The sequence below is a fragment of the Stegostoma tigrinum genome, chromosome 11 (assembly GCF_030684315.1).
Source record: "Stegostoma tigrinum isolate sSteTig4 chromosome 11, sSteTig4.hap1, whole genome shotgun sequence".
NCBI classification, from domain to species: Eukaryota; Metazoa; Chordata; class Chondrichthyes; order Orectolobiformes; family Stegostomatidae; genus Stegostoma; species Stegostoma tigrinum.
Genome location: NC_081364.1, coordinates 49,681,322 through 49,700,542, shown reverse-complemented (window position 1 = coordinate 49,700,542; position 19,221 = coordinate 49,681,322). Strand labels below are relative to the sequence as shown.

The window sequence follows — 19,221 nt, the reverse complement described above, 5'->3', positions numbered from 1 at the left end:
CATCATTTGCTATGACAAAGAAAAATTATTGTAAATTACCAGTCGACCTAGAGGAAATTCTTTGTGTATGTTGGATATGGAGTATTTACCCAGAGATCTAGTAGGAGACTGTGGCAGTATTATTTCTGAGCTGAAGTGTTTGCAATTTTTCAGATGTTTTCCCTTCATAGATGGATGAAACAAATAGTTTGGTTTACTTCAGGACTGATTAAAACTGAATCCTTAACAATGTATATACAATATTAACCAGCTTATTTAAGGAAAGATATAATGCATTGTTAACTGTGAAAAGAAGGCTTCCTGATTAATACCTGAAATGGGGTGGGTTATATTATGAAGAAAGCTTGAGTAGACTAGGCTTGTATCCTCTGGAGTTTAAAATGTAAGAGGCAACTTGATAGAAACATATAAAATCTTGAGGGATCTTGACAAAGTTGATTTGGAAAAGACGTCTTCTTTTATAAGAGAATTTAGAGCTGGGCTAACTGCTTAAAAATAAGGGGTCACTATTTCAAAAAGAGATTAGGTGAAATATTTTCTGAGAGGTTCGTGTATCTTCAGAACTTTTTTCATCCAAAGATTATGGAAGTGGAGACTTTGAATATTTTAAGGCAAAGGTGGATGGAATCGTGGTGCGAAGGGATGAAGTGTTATCAGGGAAATGTGGACCTAAGGTAATAATCTCATAGCCATGATCTTATTAAATGGTGAAGCATGCTTGAGGAGCTGAATTACCTGGTCCTGCTCCTTCTTTGTACTTTCACATATGTCAGAAATCGTGTATCAGAAATGCCAATATGCAACAGATATCAGAGAGCTTCAGATTAATTTTCCCACTTCTATGGTACATAACAGAAAATTTGATTCAGATGTGTAGTTCATGTCATAGATTCAAAAGATGCTGAAGTTAATTTACTTTTTGAATTTTCTGGTATTTCCCAAACCAGAGTATAAAAAAGAGCAAGGGCAAAATTAACCTCTGCTTGTTAGATCCATTAAAGATGAAGTTGGACACAAAGATGCCGTAATTAATACCATATTTAACATTCAATATTGAAAATCCACTTAACATTACACAAATTGGATTTTTAACATCAATCAACAGCATCTGGGTATTCATAGTACAATATCAATTAAAATGTATCTCTATTTCAGCATAACCTGGATCTTGCTTCATATAAAGCAATCGCTTGCAATGTTGGATTGGGCTTATATAGAACATGAACATTGAGCAATCCAGCATAGTACGGGCCCTTTGGCTCACAATGTTGAGCTGAAATTTTACCCTAAACCTAAGATCTTTCTAACCTCCACTACTACCTTATACTATCATCCATATGCCTATCTAATAGCCACTTAAATGCCCCTAATGAGGCCGACTCCACTACCCTCTCTGGCAATGCATTCCATGCCCCTACCACTCTGAGTAAACAACCTACCTCTGGCATCTCCTCGATATCTACCTCCTTTCACTTTAAAACTATGTCCCCTCGTAAAAGTTCACTCCACCCTAGGAAAAATTCTCTGACTATCTACTCCGACTATACCTCTGATCATTTTGTACACCTCTATCAAGTCAAAGTGTACAGCCCATGTTAAAATATAACTATGGGTTTCCAATACCTGTAATGCAGCATGAGCATAATTTAACTAAACCACTTTTTGTAGTAACTTGACAGCTACTTCCTTTTGGGAGTTAAGGCTTCACCATTGACAATACCTGAGGCAAATTGTCATCCATAGTGATTTTTGATTTGGACATAAATTTCTATTCTTGGCTTGAGCTAATCTTGCTATTTGTGCTGTGTGATGTATTTAATATAATGTTGTTTGACTGAGACTTAGCCATTAATCAAATAATTGTTTGAGTCAAATTTTAATTTTTCTGTACCTTCACACAGACTCTCTATCAACATTTGAAGATATCAGTCAGAAATTCTGTACAACCTCTTTTAGTTTGCTGAGAACCTCACTCCATACTTGATTTAGGTGGGCAAAATATGAGCTTATTTCACTCCAATTTCACCAAGGAAATCTCCATTGGAGGAGTGGCCACGAGTCAAGACAATTAACACAATAATAGGGTTATTTTTCAAAATGTCATTCAATCACACGAGTGTGCCGGAGGAATTAATTGTTCAATTTGGATTAGTTAGATTAACAAAAGACTTTAAAATCAAAGTTTCACTCCTTTCTTGTTTCCAGAGTTTAAATTGTGTTCTTAATATTAAGAATCTCCAGAAATCACCAGTCAATAATAATCCATTAATTAGTCCATTGATTTGAGTCTAGCTCATCCTAGAAAGAGGATTCTCCAGAAATCTGTTTAAAGAAACTAGGGCATAACATTCCTTTCTTTGTGTTTGATGTTTGAATGCAAAGGTTAGCTACTTTTTAATTAAGGTAATAAAATGTTTTTAGTGGGTTCATATGGAGCAGTGGCACTGTCCTCTTGACAGTTGGACCCAGGAGCCCTGGACTCAACTCCACCTGCTCCAAACGTAATACCATCCATGAAGAGGTTGATTAGAAAACTTAGTGTATGCAGACCAGAACTGCCCATACTTTTCCTACATTACTTAAACTAAACAGGAGCTTGAATGAGTATTCTATTGAGCATGGCATGTTCAAGTATCAGTGTATTTTAAGTGGATTGTTAGGGGCAGTTGTGACGTCACTCCTCATTTGCAAAGTTTTCTATCCCTAACTGGAGGCGTTCCACTTACTTGAAGAAATAGAAGTGATATCAGTAAATAAGTTTCAACAGGATGACTTCACGAATACCTTTGGATCCAGATTTAACAACTAGCTGTGGTAATGTAATTCCTCACCACCACAGTAACTTTTGGGTTACTGTGAACACTTAAGCTTTTCTGTAGTACTTAGGAATACTGTTTACAGCAAAGGTTCCAAAATAGATGTACAAAAATAACATAGACTTGTTAATGGCCTTTTCCTTTCCCAAGTAACACAGCCTTTTCCATGCATCATCATCATCTTCTAATAATTATTGTATAAACATTTTTAAGCTAAACTAGTAAACATATAAATAATTCCGTTAACACTAAGATTTTGAATGATTTTCATAAACTCCATTTAAAGTGGGCCTTTTTCAAGTGTCTTCTGAAAGTGTAAATGTATGAAACATAGGTTTCCATCATGCGCAGAAAAAACTCATCTTAATAATAGATTTGCATCCATGAAGTACCCCTATCATAGAAAAAATTGCTGAGGCATTAAATGTGTAATTACTGGATTATATGTCTTCAGATGTTGTGAAGGCAAGTTGAAATATTAGGAAAACTGTTATGAATAAGTTTTTGATACAGTTTGGTATCATCACAGTAATAAGCAAAAGCATACACAATGCTTTAGGAGCATTGTCACAGATATATTTGCTTAGGAAATGATTTATGTAAATTTAACTTCAGCTATTTTATGCTTTTATGAGCTATTGAGCTACTTCTTGTGCTGTTGACGTTCCAGCATGCATGAAAAACATCATGATGAAGGAATTGTGATGTTTACAGCAAATACTTCCTCATAGGCACTGACATCCAGCTGTTTGATTTTTTTTTAAGTAGCTGCCTGTTCCAATTAGTTCTAGTCAATTTCATATGCCACTTTTTTTTTCAAAATCTACATTGAAACTACATAAGTGATAAGTAAATACAACAGAATGTAGATCTTAATGTATGCAAAATGTTAACTTTGCAAAACTTAGAATATTATAATTTTAAAAGTAGTTATAATTTGGAGAGTATAGAGAATCAATCCTGATTCTACTGATTTCTCATTCAGAAATATGCAAACTCTTTACTTAGCTGTTTGATTTCAGTTTCTTGTGGTTTATTTGAAGATTGCTAATTAGGTTGTGTCAAGACCAAGAAACCATGCTATCTGCTGTGATCAGACTGTCCATTTTATCAAGGAGCTTGAATAGGCTATGGGTCGTCTTAAATCTGAATTTATATAATAATTTCTAATATCTACTTGAAAACAGTTTTTTAAAATAATTTTTTTGACATTTTGACATTTAGCCTAAAGCAATTTAATGTCACAGAGATATAAAAGTACTAATTTACAGTTGGACATGTATTGACCTTGACCTTGTCCTGAATATGGAATTACTTCTTAGATACATACAACTAAGATTCAGATCTTTTCATTCAGTCTGAATATACTGTAAACTCAAAATGCAATTTCCAAATTATGAAATACATATGCAAATGAAGAAAACTACTGAGAAGTTGCTGATACGCATTCAGGGAGCACGTTTGAAGGAATTCAAATAAAACATATAGAATGATGCGCGGTGCTTTTCAAGACAACAGTCAAAAATGGTGTTCTCTGAACTAGGGACCTGGTGGAGCTATTTAAAGTGCATTGAAGAAATTATTCTTTTAGATGACATTTGGAAGCAGACTGGAGAGAAGGTGAGGATGCTGTGTAAAATAATTCCATAGAGTGAGGACATACATTAGGGGAAAAGAGCTGCTAACAATAATAAAACAGAGTAGGTGGAAAATTAGTATATGCTGCTATGCACAGATGAATGGAATTCAATGATGAATTGACTTGAAGGAACTTGAAGAATGATAATTTTAACATTGCTTCCCTGTGGTACAGAAAGTCAGTGCAATTTGCCGATGATGGGGTGCAAGTATTGATACAGTTGAAAAAGCAGAATACAATATTTTGGAAGAGATGTACTTTGGATCATGGAAGGCAGTGTAGTAAAGGGGCATATAGAGAAATTGAATCTGGAGGTGATAAAGAGCTAATCAAAATTTAAGGTAGAAAAGTAAGAGCATGTAATGGCAGAGATGGACAACGTTTGACCGTAGGAAAAGGCAGTGATTTGATCTGATTAGCTGTGGAGGATGAGTAGACGTTATGGAACCAAGATGAATAAATGTTGTTGAGATGTATATCATTCAGTTGAATGAAGAAATAGGCTTTTGTGCAGAATGGCCTATTACTGCTCCTGTGTTCCTAGCAAATCGGCAGGTGGTCCACTATGCAACAACCCTGTGCGTGATCTGTGTCAACATTTGGAGTCAGCAGCACATGATGTTAAACATTGATGTAACTGGAGGAAATGGCATGTCCTGGACATAATATCATTCATACAGCTGTTCAGAATGCCAACAGCCTTCAACTTAAGGGGAGGCAATGGCATAGTGGAATTATCACTGGACTGTTAAACCTGAGACCCAGATAATGTTCTGGGGACCGGGGTTCTACTCCCCCCATGACAGGATGGTGGAATTTAAATTCAATAAATATCTGGAATTAACAATCTAATGATGACTGTGAATCCATTGCCAATTGTCAGAAAAATCCATCTGGTTCACTAATGTCCTTTAGGGAAGGAAACTGCCATCCTTACCTGGTCCGGCCTACATGCACAACAATGTGGTGGATTCTTAACTGCCCTCTGGGCAATTAGGGATGGGCAATAAATGCTGCCTAGCTAGCGACACCCTCATCCTGTGAATGAATAAAGAAAAAAAAACAAATGAGCCAGGAACAGGAGTAGGCCACTCTGCTGTTTGAGCCTGCTCTGCCTTTCAATAAAATCATGGTGATCTGATTTTAACCTCAACATTTGCACACTGATAATCTTTCATCCTCTTGGTAATCAAGAATCTACCTGCCTTTGCCTGCAAATATTTTAATGGAGGATGCAGCCTGACTTTATCTGATTTTCTTTTCCACAATTAAAGTGGTTTTGCCAAGATTCCATGATTGCACGTCATTAAGTAATAAATCCTTTCAGTAGACACTGAGCCTATGTTGCCTGCTAATTATTTTCTCTTCTCTTTTTGGCTAAAGGTTTAGTGTAGCTGAAAGGGGCCAATTGCTGTTTTTATGGCTTATATTCTCTCAAGTGTCAAAGTAACTTCTAGTTCATCTAGTTGAATTGGATTCAAACATTTCATTCGAGCTGTACAGCGATACTATTAAAGGCATTAATGAGCAGTTCATGGAGTGGAGAAAGCAAAGCCCAAGTGCATAAAAGGAGAATATTCACTTTGATTTTTTACACAGAGTTATGATACCTATTTCTGACAAAAATGAATGCACATGAACCAATTATTTGTCCTTTTTCTTTCAAATGTTACATAATTTTACATAAAATATAAAACAAAGAAACAAGTCAACCTAATCAGTCCAATCCAGTCACATAAGTATCCTCCCAACTCCACTCATCTAAATTTATCATTGTAACCCTCTATTCCTTTAGAGTCATAAGGCTGCAACTTACCTGTTTTAGGCCAATTGTCAGCTTTGTCGAGGACAGGTTTGCCTCCCAAGCCCAGCAAGATCTCTCAACATATCTTATCAAATTTGCCTCATTAACTACCACCCTCCCGGTGGCACCCCTCTCACCTAATTCTAGCCCCATTCTACCACTGCTGCACCAGGAAACGTGCTACTTCTGGAATTTCAAGGAATGGACTGGCATCATTGGCACCCGAGCCATATTTAAAATGTTTCACATCAAGCACTTTTAGTCTGAAGTTCCTCTGCATGGTTCCTGGTATTCGCCATGAACATAGCACAGAAGGGAAAATTGGCACCTCACTTTGTTAGCAAGCACATGGAGATCCTGGTGGATCGAGTGGTGCAGAGTCTAGCTATCTACCACACCCAAGGTCAGATGTGAAGGCCACAACATAAGACCATGCCAGCTTGACCCAATGTTCCCACCTGAGTCTGTGCAATTGTAATTACCTCAAGGAATGCTCAGCAATGGAGGAAGAAAGTCAATGATCTACTGCACTCTGTCACTTGAAATGTCACCATTCTCCCACTGATTCCTCCCACTCCATCTCTGCTTCTTTACCCACCTTCCACCAGTGATCATGCTGTACCACTCTTACTTGTTGTCTGCAAATCTTTGCCATTCACTGTTACCCACTCCAACTCGCAACACCACTAACCCTGCATGCCCTCTGCACTGCCTATTTAATGAGTTGGTATACCTTCCCGCCTGCACCAAAATAACTGCTGTGCCACCCACTTTCATCTCCCATGATTACTGCCTTTCTGTCACTCCAAGAGGAAAATAGTCACTAATAATGCAGAGGGATTCAAGTCAGGTGTTTAGCTGCCCAAAATTCACGTCCTCACCCTTTTTTGGGGAGAATCCTAACTGTGACCACCCTGAATATTTGACTGACTTGTCCAAGACCCTAGTCTGATATTAGAGACTGCCCTTGACTGATGGTGCCTGTAACCTCTAATTGAATGCTATCTCCCTTGACTTGACTGAGGACTGCTAACAGTCATGAGAAGTTCCCTGGCTTTGGGTTGGAGCAGATTTTGTCAAGTGTGTCCAGGAAGGATTTCTGACTCAATATGTAGATAGGCCGACTAGACGGGAGGCCATATTGGATTTGGTGCTTGGCAACGCACCAGGCCACGTGTCAGATCTCTCAGAGGGAGAGCTTTTCGGTGATAGTGTTCACAACTCCCTGACCTTGACTAGAATCATGGAGAGGAATAGGAGCAGATGGTATGTGAAAGTATTTAATTGGGGGAGGGAGAATTATAATGTTATTAGGCAAGAACTGTGGAGCATAAATTGGGATCAGATGTTCTCAGGGAAATGCACAACAGAAATGTGGAGGTTGTTTATGAAGCAGTTGCTATGAGTACCTGATAGGTTTGTCCCACTGAGGCAAGGAAGGGATGATAAGGTGAAGGAACCTTGGATGACAAGACACCTTGGAACATCTATTCAAGAGGAAGAAGGAAGCTCACTTAAAGTTGACGAAGCAAGAATCAGACAGGGCTCTGGAGGACTACAGGGTAGCCAGGAAGGAACTGAAGAATGGACTTAGGAGAGCTAGAAAGCCGTATGAAAAAGCCTTGGATTAAGGAAAACCCCAAGGTGTTCTATACTTATGTGAGGAACAAGAGGATGGCCAGAGTGAGGGTAGGGACAATCAGGGATAGCGGAGGGAACATGTGCACTGAGTTGGAGGAGGTAGGGGAGATCCTTAATGAATATTTTGCTTCAGTATTCACCAGTGAGAGGAACCTTGACATTTGTGAGGACAGCATGAAACAGGCAGATATGCTCGAACAGTTTGATGTTAGGAAGGAGGATGTGCTAGAAATCTTGAAAAACATGAGGATAGGTCACCTGGGCCAGATGGGAGATACCCAAGGTTTACAGGAAACGAGGGAAGAGATTGCTGCCCCTTTGGCGATGACCTTTGTGCCCTCACTGTCTACTGGAGTAGTACCAGATGATTGGAGGGTGGTAAATGTCATTCCCTTGTTCAAGGAAGGAAATAGGGGTAATCCTGGGAATTACAGACCAGTCAGTCTTACTTCTGTGGTGGGCAAATTATTGGACAGCATTCTGAGCAACAATATTTATGATTATTTGGAAAAGCAAAGTTTGATTAGAAATAGTCAGTATGGCTTTGTGTGGGGCACGCCATGCCTCACAAGCCTTATTGAATTCTTTGAGGATGTGACAAAACACAATGATGAAGGCAGAGCAGTGGATGTGGTGTATATGGATTTTAGTAATTCATTTGATAAGGTTCCCCATGGCAGGCTCATTCAAAAAGTAAGGAGGCATGGGATTCAGGGAAATTTGGCTGTACGCATACAGCATTGGCTGTCCAATAGAAGACCGAGGGTGGTAGTAGATGGGAAGTATTCAGCCTGGAACTCGCTGGCCAGTGGTATTGTGCAGGGATCTGTTCTGGGACCTCTGCTGTTTATGATCTTTATAAATGACCTGGATGAGGAAGTGGGAGGTTGGGTTGGTAAGTTTGCTGATGACATGAAGGTTGATGAAGTTATGAATAGTGTGGAGGGCTGTTGTAGGTTGCAACAGGACATTGACAGGATGCAGACCTAAGCAAAGAAGTGGCAGATGAAATTCAACCCAGCAACGTGTGTATTGATTCATGTTGGATGGTTGAGTTTGAATGCAGAATGCAGCATTAATGGCAGGATTCTTGACAGTGTGAAGGAGCAGAGGGATCTTGGGGTCCATGTCCATAGATCCCTCAAAGTTGCCACTGAAGTTGATAGGATTGTTAAGAAGGCATATGATGTGTTGGCTTTCATTGACAGGGGGATTAAGTTTAAGAGCCACGAGCTGTATAAAACCCTGGTTAGACCATACTTGGAATATTGTGTTCAGTTCTGGTCGCCTCATTATAGGAAGGATGTGGAAGCTTTAGAGAGGGTGCAGAGGAGATTTACCAGGATGCTGTCTGGACTGGAGGGCAGGTCTTAAGAGGAAAAGTTGAGGGAGCTATAGCTTTTCTCATTGGAACAAAGAAGGATTGAGGGGTGACTTGATAAAGGCTTACAAGATGATGAGAGGCATAGATAGAGTGGATCGCCAGAGACTTTTTCCCAGGGTAGAAATGACTATTAGGAGAGGGCATAATTTTAAGGTGACTGGAGGAAGGTATAGGGGAGATGTTAGAGGTAGGTTCTTTACACAGAGAACGATGGGGCATGGTGGTAGTGGAGTCAGATACATTAGGGTCTTGAAGCGACTCTTGGATAGGCACATGGATGTTAGTAAAATGTAGGGTACACAGGGTAGTTTCATTTCAGAGTAGAAGAATAGGTCGGCACAACATTGTGGGATGAGGGGCCTGTACTGCGCTGTACTGTTCTATGTTCTTTTTGTATCAGTGTTAAATATGGTGGTACTATGAACCTGGCATTTCTAGCTGAATGACAATGTGCACAAAGGAAAGGCATCAAAAAGAAAGGTACTGTGCATGGGAACCAATAAAACAAGCAAATAGCCCAGTCCAGTCCATGAGTTGGGTGTGTGACCCTGAGCACAGTGTTGATTTTGTAGCTTAATGATAGTAGTTGCTGGTGCAGCCCAAGGTGCATCACTGAAGTGCAGAAGCATACTGTAACTGGGTCAGAGATTTACCATGAGTGTGCTTCGAGGCTGGCACAAGTTGGATGTCAATATCTGTGCACTTGGAATGCATACAGCCAATGCCATGTAACATGTCTTGGGATGTTGGATATGGTGTCCAACATGGAGATTCTTTAGGAGCAGAAAGCAAGCTAAAGTCACCAGGTATCTGTGCTGATTTCCCCTGTCAATAATCCTTGGTATCTAGCTTGTGCAGCATATTTGGTACGAGACATCTAAACATTATTGAGATCGGAAGAAGTTAATAAAGTCACTAACAAGCAAAAATCTCCCCATCAGCCAACTGCCTCATGGGAATCTCACGGGAATACCCAGAATTAAGTTAAAACATGTAGCGGGGCACTCCCAACATTGTGATAGGCCTCACTCGACATCTTGTGCAATCTACTATTTTTTTGCCGTAGCCCACGTCTTTCAGGCTTTGATAAGATTCTACCCGTAAAATTATGTGCATTGGGGAGGCAGTTTGGCCTTTCAAGTCTATGCTGACTCGTCATGGAGCAATCCAGTCAGTTCCATACCCCTGATCAGTTCCTGCAGTCTTTAGCAAATTCATTCCTTTCAACTGCCCATCCAATTTCCTTTTGACATCTTTTCATTCTTTCTGATTTCACACTCTCAGGGAAGGAAGCTTTAGGTTATCACCACTCACTCATAAAATGTTCTTCCTTACACTCTCTGTGCACCTCTTGCCCAAAATCTTAAATGTGTCTCTCATAATCCTTGTGAAATTGGCTAATGGGGAAAACTTTTCATGACTGTTTTGCTTAAGTCTGCTGTAATTCCATTCTATTTCTCCCTTATATGCTTGACTGGCCTCCCCTTAAATTCATCCAGACTGTTCACTTCAACAGCTCCCTGTTGTTGCAAATTCTAGATTATTACTGCGCTTTTTGCAGCTTGTCAGCTTAGATTCATTCCCTACACAATGACAACTTCTGCTCCAGCATAGCGTACCACCCCTTTAAGAAATGCAGGCTAGTTTTGGGACGTGCAGGCTAACTTTGAGAAGTGCGAGAAAGTTCTGATTTTGAATCCCCTGTTGATGTGTACATCTAATGAACAGAATGCTTAGCACTGGTTGCACACAGCAATCATTCAGATGTGCAGGCAGTGTAAAGTTGGCATACTGCCTGCATTTGAATCACAAGCATGGTTTAAATGCACATCGTGATAGCAGCGTCTGTTTAGGAACAGGCAGTTTAGCCACCAACATTTTCCTCTGCCTCATCTTCATAAGTTCCGTCAGGCTTGTGATGTGTTTTTTTTACTTTGCTTGAATGATTGGTACAACAGCATTCAACTGTAAGCACTGGAAATGTCAATTCCAGCAATGACATTATTCCTCTACAACTTTTAAAGCAACTATTTCCCAAATGGCAGTTTGAGCATTTCAGGATTCATTGAAGTTGCCATAGTGACAGGCTCCCTGCTGCTGTATTTGTCTTGCAGAGTCTGTTCGGTCTTCAGAACAAGGGGACTGATGCTCATTAAAAAGACACAAAAAAACCTTTTTACTAACTTAAGTTCTTCCAAACAGTTTTACTAATACGTTATATTGAAGATTTCATTGCCATGAGCAAAGGCTGATTAAAAGAATCCTGAGAAGCGTTATTTATTTTTCTGCAGAAACACGTCCTTACTGTATCTAAGAATGGATTTTAAAAGCTTTTAACAGCTCATTTGAAGTCAAACAAGAGGTGTACTTCACAATCCTTAAGTGTTTGTTGAGAATTAGCTTACATTACCAAAATATGCTAAAGATGTTTGAACAGTTCGATTTAAAGAAAAAGGCCAGTTTATTAGGGAATCCATAAATTTCAAAACTGGCATCACTTCAATGGTTGTGTATAACCACAAATTTAAGTGACAAATTTCCTGTCTGTCTTCCAAATCATATCAGAATGCTCAAAAAATTTTAGCCTGACTTTTCAAAAACTAGCAGTTCTCAAATATGCTAGCCCTTTGTCTAGCCTTTGTGTGACTTGGTTTAAGTGGTTCAAAATTTTTCTCGATATTTTGAAGTTTTTGGTTGTACAGCACTAATTCTGTTTCAAACCACTTGTTATCATGCCACAGTGATTCCTTTGTAATTATCCATAGTAAAAGTATGAATACCATCATAGTTATCCCTGTGACAAGTTATTATGTGCAGCAAACATATGTTCTTCAAATTGATTGAAAGTACAAAAGTATAAACTTTTAACTATCCATCACAAAGGTCACATAATGAATAACCAGTCTCCAGATACTCTTGGGTGTTGTAGTTTGACAGAAATGTTTCAACATTTCCATTTTTATCTGAGAGCAGTTTTAGAAGGGAATGAAGGGAACATGGACATTTTTAAGTTGGTTACATTAGATTTGTCCTACAATCATTTCATTGGAGTGAAAGAACACTTGATACTCCCATTCATTGTTCGTATATGGCCTCTAGCATTTTCATACAACTACATAAATCATTTAGCTTCTGATTCAGGCTACACACAAGTTGTTTAAAAGACATTACTTTGCTGGTTTTTGTTGCTTCTAGTTTTACTTGTGCTTAGTGTTGTATCTTTAAGAAATAGGTTTTGCTATTTAAAGCTTCCAGAATGTAACAGGAGGGTTCGAGAAAAAAGAAGCTTTCATCTGTAGCAACTTTCACAACCTCAGACACCCCAAAATACATTAAATTGTAGACATCAACTATATTGTAAATGCACTTCAGATAATTACAAAAATCAGCCATTTCTGTTCTTATCATAATAACTGTATTCACAATCAGGTACGTGCTGAGACATTGTAGTGAAATGCACTCTTTTTTTTCAATTTGTTTACATTTGATTGTTTACAAGTCACATTTAACATAATGCAACCATACAATTTTCTTTAATGGCTCACTAAAAATAGAAAATAAACATATATAATACCGCTAAGCAAACTTCAATGGTTTATAGCATAGGAACATTCAAATGGAGTTACTAAATAAATAGACATATATACTGCTGAGCAAATTTCGTTGGTTTACAGCATAGGAGCATTCAAATTGAATTACTAAATCAGTTAGCTTCTGGCCACATCAGGATCTGACTGAAATCTCCCAGTACAAAGAAAAAAATGTTTTGGCAAATTCCTGAAAAGTGTGTGTCTGAAATAAAGCCTGATAATGTGCTGTTGAGCTCAGCTGGAATGTTCACTTTCCTCAAGATCTTTTAACACACAAAATAAAGAAACAAAATATATCAATTTCCAAAAAACATGTAACAAAGTGTGCCAGAAGGAAAGCAGTTGCATATTATTGCTGCTGTCTATCTAAGTCATAAAAATTGAAAGATTAATACTGTTGACTAATATTTTATTACCTATTCATATCAAAATTCTCATCTAATTTTTGAGGTATTTTCTTTTGCTTACTTCGTTGTTGCATTTCCCATTTCACACACGCAGCACTCAAGGGATTAGCAGATGGTTTGGAATTTACTTTCTCTAGTTGAAATATCTAGATGTATTTTTCTTTATTGGCGATTTGCATCAGTAATTTCCTTTACCCATATGTGGCAGTTGCAATGTCTATTTTGTGATGAGACCCAAGACAATATTAGTCCCATCTGGATAAATACTCGGGTTAAAGGCTTATTGAACTAGGCATTCTGCTTTAGGAAAGCTGCAGGGCTACTCTCTGTGGGTTTTCTGTATTCTGTTAATTTTATCTATGCATTATTTTGTATAGTATTAATAATTTGTGAATATTGGACTTAATGTCTTGCGTATTTCTGGTAAATTTGAATTAAGGATGAATAATACAGAAAATATATTTGTATGATGAAAGGAGTTAGATGGCTTGCCATTTTGTGGCACCAAAAGACCATTGAATTAAAATAGCGAATATTTATTTGCTGACATGTATTTATTTTAGAACTGCAATATTTGCTCCTTGAATAAACTGTGCCTAGATTGCTAGGACATGAACAATCTCCTGAAATTCCCCTTTTCTTGGTCTCAGCTAAATTCCACTTCACCTATAACTTTGGTACAGCCTGTATTATTTTGGAAACCTCTTGTTTGTTTAAGTTTCTGAGCGAAAACTTTTCTAAATTACTTAGGATAGTTAAGCAACACTACTATGCATCAGTATCTTCACTATTCAGCCAAGTCTCTTCTTTTCACAAAAGAATTTTTGATTACAATAGTTCAATAATGGGCATAGGACACAGGGGCTGCATCAAATACTTAAATGAACCATTTTTTTAATGTTGAAAAAGAAAGCAAATAATTTATTAAAATAATAAATAGTCAGCTTACAATTTAAACATAGGTTATTATGGCACTCATTAAACTTCTGTACAAATTGTCAGTGTTGCATTGCACTGGTATGCTTTTCTGGTTAAGCTTTATTTGTCCATTGTTACTTGTCTCCCTTGTGATTGATAGCACTGCCACTGGGAGCTTTTTTTACAGAACAGCGGAGTCAAAAGTCTATGAACTCTGCAGTGCTTGCTGATATTCAAAGGTTTCATGTAAATTTAGGGTCCTCCTAGTAGGAATCCCTAAAGTTCTTGAAAAGCATGGCATCTTACACATTGGCAAATTTAAATTGTTGGCTTGTTTGTGTGTCTTCATGGTTAAATGGATAGATAGTAAATATGCTCCATATTTGCTCAAAATTGGCTATGCAGCTCAGAGAGAATATCAGTGGTGTACCCTTGCATATGCTGCCCTCATCCTTCTAAATAACGGAGGATGTGGGCCTGGAAAATACTGATAAAGGAACCTTGGTGACTTACTGCATTGTATCTGTACATAGTGCACACTGCTGCCACTCTGTGCATCAATCTCAAAATACTTTATAGTCCATGTATGATTTTTGTGACCTAGTATCTCTAGTAATGAGAAGGCCTAACAGCTAATTTTCACAGAATAAGGTCCCACAAAAAGCCTAATGATGGCAAAAAATTATCTGCTTTACTAATGTTAAACGGGGATAAACATTGACCGGGACACTAAGGGCATTGAAGTGCTGTTGTTTTAAAGTAACACATGTATGTGATAAACAGAAAACATTGAATGATTTTTCTCTTCAAAATAGTGGCAGATAGCCATTCAAGTGAACTTAGTGGAATTCTAGAATTTTTTGGAGTTGCACATATCCTGGCAAGCGTAAATATTCCATTACATTCCCAACATGCGAATAAGGCTTAGAGAGTCATGAGTTGAGCTACTCATCACCAAATATGACTTCAAGGTTAATTATAAACTTATATTTCAGTTTCCCATTCGATTTGCTGACACATCATGATTGCGAACCACTTTGTTAACACCATCTCTTCGAGTTCACCTGGAGGCCTATTAAAAATGACAACAAGCCTCATAATGAAAAATGCATTGCCATCTGGGTTCTGGGTTAAATTGGATGAGGAGAGAAATTAGATGAGGAGAGAAAGGGAACATAAAAAAAGGTTGAGAAAATGAGCATCCATTTGATTTGAGGCTTTCCTGGGCTCCTAGGGAGAGAAGCAAAGTCTATTCGGCCGGTGTTGGAATAGGGAGCCTAAACATAAGGTACTCCAGGTCAGGAAAAAGATGGTCAGATCTAGGTGAGTCAGACTTAGGAACAGGATTTGATGTTGGAAGAGGTTCAATGAGTTCACAAGAGTAACAAGGGTGATTCTCTATTTCGAGATAACACGGTGTGAGGCTGGATGAACACAGCAGGCCAAGCAGCATCAGAGGAGCAGGAAAGCTTGATGTTTCATGTCGGGACCCTTCTTCAGTTTCTCTATTTCTGTCAGTTCCATTTGCAAACACTCCCAAGCCCCACTGTACTCCAGTCTATTCCATGCATTCCATCATGTTGCTCACCACCCATCTCAGGGTGTTCTGTACAATCTCTAATTGTCATTCCAAACACACACTGACCTTTGTCTCGTTCTCTTCATAATAACAGCCAATTTGCTGTTGGCCTTCTTCATCTAGACCTTATTATAAGATGCCCTCAGATTAATTTAAGCAGCCAAACCTTTGTTTCGGTAAGCCAATGGTATATTCCATCAGTGTTCCCAATAAAGTATGCATGCATGTGTAGCAACATATAAGATATTACGCAGGTTGCTTAGAAGTTGTCTTCTTTTAAAGTAACACATGTACATAGTAAGGAAGAAAATTGAAAGGTATTGAATATTAAAATAAACAGGCCTCACACAACAAAATAATTAGAGATAACAAAGTGTGGAGCTGGATGAACACAACAGGCCAAGCGACATCTTAGGAGCACAAAAGCTGACGTTTCAGGCCTAGACCCTTCATTAGAAAAGAGGGATGGGGAGAGGGTTCTGGAATAAATAGGGAGAGAGGGGGAGGCGGATCAAAGATGGATAGAGGAGAAGATAGGTGGAGAGGAGACAGGCAAGTTAAAGGGGCGGGGATGGAGCCTGGGGAGGTGAGTGTAGGTGGGGGGGGAGGTGAGTGCAGGTGGGGAGGTAGGGAGAGGATAGGTCAGTTCGGGGAGAACAGTCAGGTCAAGGGGGCGGGATGAGGTTAGAGGGTAGGAAATGGAGGTGCGGCTTGAGGTTGGAGGAGGGGATAGGTGAGAGGAAGAACAGGTTAGGGAGGCGGGGACGAGCTGGACTGGTTTTGCGATGCAGTAGGGGGAGGGCAGATTTTGAAGCTGGTGAAGTCCACATTGATACCATTGGGCTGCAGGGTCCCCAAGCAGAATATGAGTTGCTGTTCCTGTAACCTTCGGGTGGCTAGAGATCAATTGATCTATGATTTTTCTGTTGATCAGATTACTCTTACTGCTGTGTCATGCCGTTGTTTTGAAGGTGTGGGGGGATGTATTGTCTCAAGCTGCTGTTCTTTGAAATAAGGTTGCAGGGGATTGTTAAGCAATGTAGGATGAAGTAGTGGTGACAGCAAACTCAGAAACTGACAGCCACTTGTATTATAACAAAGTGTGGAGCTGGATGAACACAGCAGGCCAAGCAGCATCTCAGGAGCACAAAAGCTGATGTTTTGGGCGTAAACCGTTCATCAGAGAGGGGGATGGGGAGAGTGTACTGGAATAAATAGGGAGAGAGGGGGAGGCGGACCAAAGATGGAGAGAAAAGAAGATAGGTGGAGAGGAGAGTATAGGTGAGGAGGTAGGGAGGGGATAGGTCAGCCCAGGGAAGATGGACAGGTCAAGGAGGCGGGATGAGGTGGTAGGTAGGAAATGGAGGTGCGGCTTGAGGTGGGAAGAAGGGAAGAACAGGTTAGGGAAGTGGAGACAGCCTGGGCTGGTTTTGGGATGCAGTGGAGGGAGGGGACGAGCTGGGCTGGTTTTGGGATGCAGTGGGGGAAGGGGAGATTTTGAAGCTTGTGAAGTCCACATTGATACTATTAGGCTGCAGGGTTCCCAAGCGGAATATGAGTTGCTGCTCCTGCAACCTTCGGGTGGCATCATTGTGGCACTGCAGGAAGCCCATGATGGACATGTCGTCTGAGGAATGGGAAGGGGAGTGGAAATGGTTCACGACTGGGAGGTGCAGTTGTTTGTTGCGAACCGAGCGGATGTGTTCTGCAAAGCTGTCCCCAAGCCTCCGCTTGGTTTCCCCAATGTAGAGGAAGCCACACCGGGTGCAATGGATACAATATACAACATTGGCAGATATGCAGGTGAACATCTGCTTGATATGGAAGCTCATCTTGGGGCCTGGGATAGGGGTGAGGGAGGAGGTGTGGGGGCAAGTGTAGCACTTACTGCGGTTGTGGGGAAGGTGCCGGGTGTGGTGGGGTTGGAGGGGAGTGTTGAGCGGACAAGGGAGTCGCGGAGAGAGTGGTCTCTCCAGAAGGCAGACAAGGGTGGGGATGGAAACATAGCTTGGGTGGTGGGGTCGGATTGTAGATGGCGGAAGTGTCGGAGGATGATATGTTGTATCCGGAGGATGGTGGGGTGGTATGTGAGAACGAGGGGAATCCTCTGGGGGCGGTTGTGGCGGGGGCGGGTGTGAGGGATGTGTTGCGGGAAATGCAGGAGACACGGTCAAGGGCATTCTAGACCACTGCGGGGGGAAAGTTGTGGTCCTTGAAGAATGTGGACATCTGGGATGTGCGGGAGTGGAATGCCTCATCCTGGGAGCAGATGCGGCAGAGGCAGAGGAATTGGGAATAGGGGATGGAATTTTTGCAGGAGGGTGGGTGGGAGGAGGTGTATTCTAGGTAGCTATGGGAGTCAGTGGGCTTGAAATGGACATCAGTTTCTAGCTGGTTACCTGAGATGTATTATCCTTCTCTGGTGATTAGTTGTGCATAGTGCTGTCAAAAAATACTCAAAGCTCTGGTATCCTGGAATTTATATGAATGCAGCATATTGTACATTAGGCATGAGGAAAGCCAGCCACTGTTGCAAATCCTAGAACTCTTGCTTTCTAGCAGTTGGTGTCTTGAGAAGATGATACGGTTTACCATATCAAGTAGACCTTTGATGAATTTTTTGATGTGGCTGAATAGTGTCCCATAAGCTGTCCTAGTTGGAGCCTGAAGCAAAACAGTTCAGGGTCATGGGTAACTTTGGCATCCTCTGGTAAAACAAGATGCCGTCGTCTTTCAAGTAGCAGGCCCTTTGCAGGAAGCAATATAATTCATCAATGGCTTGGCTGGTGAAATGTAGCCATTTATTGTAGGAAACATCTTGTCTCATTAGCTCAGTAAGGCCTTCAATGACTATTCCATTCGTCTGTACTTTTCTTTAAACAGTGTGCATTTTTTATTCATTCATGGGGTATGGTCCTGAGTATCTCTGCCAGCATTTATTGCACATCCTTACTGCCTACAGTATGATGGTGGTGAGAGACCAATTTTAATTGTTGGAGTCTTTGAGGTTTAGGTGCACACACTGTGTTCTTAAGGAAGTACCAAGATTTTTAATTAGCAGCAGTGAAGGAAAAGCTAAATTGTTCCAAGTCAGGATGGTGTGTGGCTTGAAGGGGGACGTGGTGGTGTTCCCATGCATCTGCTATCCTTGTCCTTCTAAGAGGTACAATTTGCAGGTTTTGACACTTCCAGGAGCTCTGACAAACCTCGTTGATGTGCTAAAGTGCCTCTTTTATGTTACACACTGCTACCACTGTGCATTTGTGGCATGGGGAATTATGATGATGGTGATAAACAGGGTACCAATCAAGTAGATGACATTATTCTGGATGGTGTCAAGATGTTGAGTGTTGTTGGAACTGCACTGATCCAGGTACGTGTCCAACACACTCTGACTTGTGCATTGTATATGGTAGATAGATATTTGGAGGACAGCAGGTGGT

The 19,221-nt window shown here is 40.1% G+C and overlaps 1 protein-coding gene across 2 annotated transcripts in view; it reads left to right on the top strand.

Annotated features, from left to right (window-relative positions):
• Window positions 1-19,221, top strand: part of LOC125460192 (receptor-type tyrosine-protein phosphatase gamma-like) — a 693,348-nt gene that overhangs the window by 596,545 nt on the left and 77,582 nt on the right. The window lies entirely within an intron of this gene.